General features: G+C 37.3%; 1 long non-coding RNA gene across 1 annotated transcript; it reads left to right on the top strand.

The window, feature by feature from the left end:
* Positions 1-1,600: 1,600 nt before the first annotated feature.
* On the top strand, positions 1,601-6,721 carry LOC102807964 (uncharacterized). The gene is made up of 4 exons (XR_438226.2): positions 1,601-1,653; positions 4,021-4,083; positions 6,198-6,344; positions 6,567-6,721. It is a non-coding gene; the product is annotated as an uncharacterized LOC102807964 (long non-coding RNA).
* Positions 6,722-8,880: the final 2,159 nt, after the last annotated feature.

Raw genomic sequence — 8,880 nt, 5'->3', positions numbered from 1 at the left:
TGTGGCACACTAACCCAGGGTAGGGGTCGACCCTTTGATGTTCAGCCTAAGGTAGGATTTGAACTTGGGTCTACCGATCATGAGTCTGATGTCGACAATGTTTAGCTATTAACCAAACACTATTAAATATTTGAATTTGAATGACAGCTGATGACCGGGATTCGCAATGTTCACAAGCAAAGCCTCGACTTTGTGCCACACACTGTATATTCAGTAAATAAACATTCGTGAATGAGCATATTAATTACTTTCATGTCATACATGTTCAGTACAGAATGGACTGTCCCATTAGAAACATGTAGCATAGCGTGACACGACTTGACACTCATCTATACTTAAAGCGGGAGGATCGTCACATGCGCACTCCCGGGAATTGAGTCCCAAGCGACGATAACAACGCACGCTAAAAACGCAGAGGCTCATGGGTAGACGCTTGTTTGTAAACAATGACACGCTATGGCCGTCTGACGCATGCGCAGGTGACGACTCCGCCGCTTTAACAGTAAAAATTAGTTCCACGCAATGTCACGAAATCTTTGATGTCATGATCATTATATGTTAACGTACATGATAACTGTACACCAGTTATTCAACAAAACGATTCAGTTCGATTTATTTTTGTTATTTTAAATTATAAAATCACTATTTACAGATATTGCTCAATGATATTTCAGTGACAATTACAAAGGTGTATTCCCAGCCCCTTATAAGTAGTTCTAGAACATTTAAAGGGCGTTGGTCGTCGCGCCGCGCATGTGCGACATTTGTGTTGATAAACATTAATTTTTCCACAATCCAATGCGCTCTTCTATTGAAAATCACAAGATGGGGCGACTTTCACTAATTACTGCTGGTGACTCATTCGATACTTTTCTATCACCTAAAAAATACCTAATTAAAGCTTGATAGCGTCTCAGTTTGTACTCGTTGATCTGCCCAACAGTCAAAGTCGCCATCTTTGTTTATATGAGACCCATATATCTCGCGCATGCGTGGCGCGACGACTACTGCCCTTTAACTTGAAACGGCTTTGGATTTATGTTGTACATATGTAAAGTTTTAAAACGTTTATAACATTTGGTTTATTTTACATATTACATCGTTTTTAATAGCTTATTGCACGTCCTTATTGTATTTGGGTGTTATTCGCCCAAAAATTTAAATCCCGGGGCACACGAATAAACACTATTTCAATTAACTTTATGGCGATAAAAAAACAATTTCAAATAACTTGTCCTATTGGCAATGTCAAACAGTTTGTCTTAAATTTAAGTAAGGACGTTGTGATACACAGTCGGCAATAATGTAAACCTTTTGAGGGCCAAAGTCAATCTTTCATAAAATAAAGAGTTTTCCAAACAATGGACGTGTTTCCAATGGAAAATAGGGGTTAATTGGTCGTTCTTAACACTGATCGATTACGGGGTTGAAGTAAATTAAATTACTTTTTAAAACGTTGTGCGCTATATTACCTGCACGAATGGCCTCAGTTAATAGAAAGTGCTGTTTATGTGCAATTTGAAGGCTATAATATTCACACGAGTGTAACGATCTGTCACGCGCTTCTACCGTATAAATACCCGTTTTAAATTGACCACATTACAAAAGCATTTTTCACGCTCTTACTTTGAAAGTTCCAAGTTGTCTTGATTGGTAAGTGTGATTCCATATCTTGTAAAGTCATTTTCATCATCATTTTGTAGTTTTGACTTGTTCGTATTCGAATTCGGGGTAAAATCGTCGATTTGACGCCTTTTGTACCAAACGTTGTGTATATAAAGTAAAGACAACCACCAATAGTACGTCAAACAAGTGTGTACTAATATATTATTACTACAAATCATGCTCCTATTTGCCGAGATTACATGCGTTCTCTAATGCTCTGATATCATAGTATTATTGTCTATTGTTTTGTGTCAACCTATCTAGCAATTGTATGCCTACATTGTTTAACATTATTAAGATTCGAAAACAAAACGAAATAATGTTATTTTTCAATCATTATGTCTTAATTTCTTTTGTGAACCTCCCTGGCGAAACTAGTCTGGAATTCAGCCATTCGGAGTACCCTTCCCATGCACTGTTCTCGAGAATGGTCTGGTGAATCGCTACGAAAATAAAATACGTAGACGGCACACAAGTCTGTGTCATCACTGATTGGTTGTCTGCACGACTTCCGTAAATTACCATGGGAACTCGCATGCGCAGATTGACCCGCCCACAGCCCTCCAGACCGATTCACTAGTCTATTTGTCGCAGATATTTCAAAGTCTCACGATAATAGACGGCATCTAGTCTACAGCGAACACGCCGGTGAATCTCCGGGGCGAATATGAATCCCAGTATACATGACGTTCAGAGTTCCTGGGACTCCCCTCGCAAATAGGGTTTGATTTTGGTGTTTTGGTACTTCGAATGATTCATTTTCTTGAAAATGTACACCTTTAAAGTCTTTTAAAAAAGCCATGTTTGTTTGGGCATGGGTATAATTCGGTGTACTTATTTGTCAACTTGAGCATTTTTTCAGCCGTGTCTTTTCGGTACATTTTTACTTTTTCTTAAATGTTCTAACATTTCTTCCCCGTAACACATTGCATGCATTTTTTCTCTCGGTATCTAGCTCGCATTTTTTGGAACAAATTTTTCAGCCACTCAAGTAATTTAAAATGATCGACCCTATATTTGTTGCCACTTCCTCCGCCAACTGTGACTGGGCGTTTTCCGTCATGCGTTTTACCGAATTAAAAGACACGGCCTCGCGCATGTGCGGGTTTGTTGGGAACAATGTTAACATCGAGCTCGCAATCGATGTAATTTGGGAGATGAAACAGGTCGTTGTTGTAGATTTTAGAAATAAGTAATAAACACGTGGTTTATGTTATCGTACCTTTTCCACAACCAGCCACACTTTTTAAACTATTTGCGACTGTAAATTGATTATAACGAAAGCATATTATACACATAACCCTTCAATAGGGTGATCAAATACACTCGTTACTTTTTGACGGATTAACGAATGCACTTATAAAGCACTACACTCGTCGTGCAGCGCCTGTTCAAATTTCATGTAAACAAACAATGTATTTTACACGCGTTGTATACGTCGAGTATGAGCCTATAAAAAACACGACGCTGAGTGACAATTGTAACGCATTAAATTTGCATTCCATGGAAGTAAAATGATTGCAACATCAATCTGATACAAGATATATATATTTCATTATATTTTTATACCATTTTTCTGAAAATGGTTATTTTGTTTACCTTCAACACCTAACGTACGTAACTTGATTTCAGTCGCCATGCAACATGTTTTCTGCAACGCACGGGTTCACTCACTACTACTCATTCGTACGTACAACAAAACAGATGACGTCAGCTTCCCCCATGTTTTCTGTAACGCACGGGTTCACTCACTACTACTCATTCGTACGTACAACAAAACCGATGACGTCAGCTTCCCCTATGTTTTCTGTAACGCACGGGTTCACTCACTACTACTCATTCGTACGTACAACAAAACCGATGACGTCAGCTTCCCCCATGTTTTCTGTAACGCACAGGTTCACTCACTACTACTCATTCGTACGTACAACAAAACCGATGACGTCAGCTTCCCCCATGTGTTCTGTAACGCACAGATTCAAACACTACTACTCATTCGTACGTAAAACAAAACCGATGACGTCAGCTTCCCCCATGTGTTCTGTAACGCACAGATTCAAACACTACTACTCATTCGTACGTAAAACAAAACCGATGACGCCAGCTTCCCCCATGTGTTCTGTAACGCACAGATTCAAACACTACTACTCATTCGTACGTAAAACAAAACCGATGACGTCAGCTTCCCCCATGTGTTCTGTAACGCACAGATTCAAACATACTACTCATTCGTACGTAAAACAAAACCGATGACGTCAGCTTCCCCCATGTGTTCTGTAACGCACAGATTCAAACACTACTACTCATTCGTACGTACAACAAAACCGATGACGGCAGCATAATTATTTTTTATAGAGACCATCATGAGATTGTTAATGGTTGTAGCTTTCGTATGTGCTTTGACTGGACGAACTTTAGGTAAGTACGCCTCGATTGTCAAAGCGCGGGAGGTGTTTTTTTTGGGTTCATCAATAATTATAAGGCGTCAACATATTTACTGCTTTGTTTCAATCATAATTAATACATGTTCATATAAATCGCCCTCTAGCGACACAACTATTCCGTGACGTAAAAAATGACGTTACCGGTTGTTAAAAAAATGTTGTGCAATAGACAACCCTGTTTTGTTGATGGTAAAGCTTTAAAGCATGATATAGGTCATTGACCAATCGAACGGCGTCTCTTAGAGACACTAAAAACACTGGAGCGTCATGTCGCTTGAGGGCATGCTTCAAATTTGTACAATCGTGATTATGATTACTGTGAATATATTATTTATTCACTGGGTGTAAACTTCGTTGGATTAAATTCACAAGAATATGTCAAAATTACAATACAACTCATTATACTATGGTAAATTTGTGAATTTAAAACCATGTGAAATGCACACAATATCACAATTGTGAAATTTAATGCCAGTAAAAATACAGGGTTTACAGTGATTTTTGATTCACAGGTAAAATAAAACAAAAACCCTAACATTTATTGAACATGTAATTTAGAAAAAAACAACCTTTAGAACCCCGTGGGCAGGTCAGTCACATTGGTTCTCACTGCAAAAGGTTACAACCTCCCCTGCCAAATTCTAGGGCAAATTAAAAATCATATACAAACACATAACGTGTTGTGTAATAACATACAAACAGACGACATTGGATGGGATGTATTGAAGTAGACACTGACATGAAACAACAAGATTGAACCAAATGATAAAACAAAACAAAACACACCCAACTATACATCCAATTGATGGCAAAATAGTCATAATGACAATCTTCTTAACAAACTTTTCCTATTGACTAAATTTAATTTGTGTTAGCCTTGTTACCATGGTATCTTCCACTGCTTACGCACTCTTCATTAATATCTGACGTTTCTGCTAATATATTGCTGCCCATCACGTAATGTATTGAAATGAAAAACACAATTAAAGCTAAAAGTAGCACTAGACCAATCAACACTTTCCTATATCGAGGCTATGAGCAACACTATGTCAATAAATACACATTTGATTTTTTTTGGATATTCAGTTATTGAAGCTGTGATCAATACTTGGTCAATAAACATAAATGTCATTGTTTCAGTTATTGAAATTAAAGCTATGATCAACACCAGGTCAATCAACACACATTTAATTTGATTGGAGATGCAGTTTTTAAAATTAAAGCTATGATCAACACTAGGTCCATCAACACACATTTAATTTGATTGGAGATTCAGTTATTGAAGCTCACTAAGTCAATCAAAACACGTTTGATTTGATTGGAAATTCAGTTATTAAAATTAAAGCTATGATCAACACTATGTCGCCATCGATTGATTTACTAGTCTGGCACATTGAGGATTTTGGATTCGATTTTTTCACATACGGTTGTTGATTGATGTTTTGTTTCTCCAATTTATACTCACTCTAGTTTTATTTGTTCTATGGATCCAATTTAAAAGTGGTAACTTTGGAGTTCCATCTATTTCACTTTCTCTGAATTAATTCGTTTGAATGTTTGTGAGCCTTTTCCCCATGGCAGATCCGTATAATGTCATTTGAAAGACTGTGTGCTGGGAACCACGTGGCTAATCGTCGAAAATACCCAATTTGCATATTAGTGTAGCATACTGAAAGGTCTGTGCTCGAATCCCGTATAAGACTGACGACTGGAGTTGTTCGCGTAGTGTTGATCTGATGTTTAATATTTAACACAGTGTTGATCTTATGTTGATGATTGCTCGTTGTTTCGTCCACTCATGTAATTCGTATACTCACTCTACCTGCATCTTTATCTGGGTTCATCACATCTACTTAAATAATAGTAACCTATCTGACCGTGTCTGACAATCACCAGCAACAGTGATAACAAACAACTCTTTGCCGGAGAGCGCCAGTGAAATTAGGCGGGTTACATCTGTGTAAATCTTGGACAAAGCATTTGTCTGAATTTGCGATTATCGGATAATTTTCGGAGTGGTTATTGTTGTTGTTGTTTTTTGTGGTGGTGGTATTGTTCTAATGATTCGTCATCTATTATATTGTGTAGGGGATGTCGCGTACAAGATGAATATTAACCTTGACTTAGATGGCACTGACTCTGACATTGCAATTAAAATGTACGGCGGTGGACCGATTCCAGCAGGTTGTGGCTGTTACAATTGCCATAGCAACAGCAATTGTCCGCCATGCGGTGGTCAGTGTTAACTCAGTTTTAATATGTTTACCATGTTGGCAGGCGACTGCAGATCCAAAAAATATTGACTTATTGAACTTCTTTCGTTTTATCAATTTACATTGAAAGCGGGCGCTACTAATAGTAACCGGGTTATATTAAGTCGCAGCTTCCTTGGCATATACTAGTAAGTATGGACAAAATTAATGAATGAATAAATAAATGTTTTTTTTGTCTTTCCAGCGATTGGTTGCCCATAACGAGCTGTGATGATTTATAGCATTGACTGAGAATGTAATGAGGGATAAGAAGAATGGCGTTACTATTTGCATACATCGATAACAGATACAATTCATGTTATTTATTATAGTTTATACAATAAAGCATTACATATACTATTACATTGTTTAATGAGAATTATTGCCGACTTTAACCGTATTTTAAATATTTTATAGCATTGCAATACGTCTTTCCAACAACGGTGTAAGCACTTTTATTAATTTTAACAAATTTAAAAAAAAAATCAACTGGTTTTAATCACAACACAGAACACACAATCATTTCAATGGAAACCGAATTATATTGACAAGACATTGCGACTGAAAAAGAAAAATTGTTAACTACCCCGATTTTGAAATTATATGCACTGAAATATAGAGTATGTTTCGTTTATTACATATTTCTTTCTAAACAATTGCATTATTACCAAGTGTAACCATGATCAATGGTGCGTTCCAATGTATAATACATGCATCCACGCAGCAAATATATAGCCACCATTGCATTCATGTTCTTTATATAACAGTAATTGACTCACGCTGTAAATCTACAGCCTTAGCCATCTATGCACTGACGTACCTTTGTATAACTGTACTTGGCTCATTTTGTAAATCTACAACCTTAGCCATCTATTCGCTGACGTACCTTTATATAACTGTACTTGGCTCATTTTGTAAATCTACAACCTTAGCCATCTATGCACTGACGTACCTTTGTATAACTGTACTTGGCTCATTTTGTAAATCTACAACCTTAGCCATCTATGCACTGACGTACCTTTGTATAACTGTACTTGGCTCATTTTGTAAATCTACAGCCTTAGCCATCTATGCACTGACGTACCTTTGTATAACTGTACTTGACTCATTTTGTAAATCTACAGTCTTAGTCATCTATGCACTGACGTACCTTTGTATAACTGTACTTGGCTCATTTTGTAACTCTACAACCTTAGCCATCTATGCACTGACGTACCTTTGTATAACTGTACTTAGCTAATGTTGTAAATCTACAGCCTTAGCCATCTGTGCACTGACGTACCTTTGAATAACTGTACTTGGCTCATTTTGTAAATCTACAACCTTAGCCATCTGTGCACTGACGTACCTTTGTATAACTGTACTTGGCTCATTTTGTAAATCTACAACCTTAGCCATCTATGCACTGACGTACCTTTGTATAACTGTACTTGACTCATTTTGTAAATCTACAACCTTAGCCATCTATGCACTGACGTACCTTTGTATAACTGTACTTGGCTCATTTTGTAAATCTACAACCTTAGCCATCTATGCACTGACGTACCTTTGTATAACTGTACTTGACTCATTTTGTAAATCTACAACCTTAGCCATCTATGCACTGACGGACCTTTGTATAACTGTACTTGGCTAATGTTGTAAATCTACTAATCTTCTGTGATTGTTTTTGGCCCGGCTAATTGTGTTCAAATCTGGAAAAAAAATTGGCTCATCGTTGCCATGGCAAATACAAAATTGATTTTTTAGTACCTTCGCACCAATGTATCTTCTCTTACAAACTCAGATTAATACCCGTGGACATATCTCATTCTACTCAGCTAGAGTGTGAACCAAAATGTTGTAAACATTTTTGTTGTTTTTTCATTGCCGGAAAATTTTACTTTGAATTTGGAATAACGTTTCGCCAGTGAAGTATTGGTAGAACTTGACAGGCAGGTACACCTGCACTCTACAAAGGTGGAAAATTTTTTTAAAAATAGCTGCTGCCATGACAACGGGCGAAAATTTGATATGATGGTCGTAGCGTCAGGCATAATATATCCTTATAAAAATCTTTGATTCAAAATCTCGGACATATCTCATATCTAATTTGCTTGAGTGTGTGCTCTATCATTACCATGACAACAGCTGATTTGTTTAGCGTTGTAAATCACCAATCAACCTACCGGCTTGTTGCAATTGTTTGTTATTCGATGTCACAAAAAACTAATGGCGCACCATGTTTCAGTGTTACTGAAAATGATTCTGTCATTCCCGTTGGCAGCGAGGCTTTGGTTGCTGGTAGCCAAAGCAAGGTGAAATTAGCGATAGTTTGTTGATTTGTTGGTCAAAACTACTGGTGTCTTTCGTTTGGATGATTTAGGGAAGGTGGATCAAATAAAACACGAGATAGTAGTACGAAAACCAGTACGACAAGTCCCATACCATACTCTAATATGGAAACACAATGAGATAGAGAGACAGACAAAAGATCTCTTGGATAGGGGATTAATTGAGAGGTCTATTTGTCCTTGGGT

Source organism: Saccoglossus kowalevskii, chromosome 15, assembly GCF_978046115.1.
Source record: "Saccoglossus kowalevskii chromosome 15, keSacKowa6.1, whole genome shotgun sequence".
Taxonomy (NCBI): Eukaryota; Metazoa; Hemichordata; class Enteropneusta; family Harrimaniidae; genus Saccoglossus; species Saccoglossus kowalevskii.
Note: the sequence above shows the minus strand (reverse complement) of the source record. Positions and strands in the feature narration are given on the sequence as shown.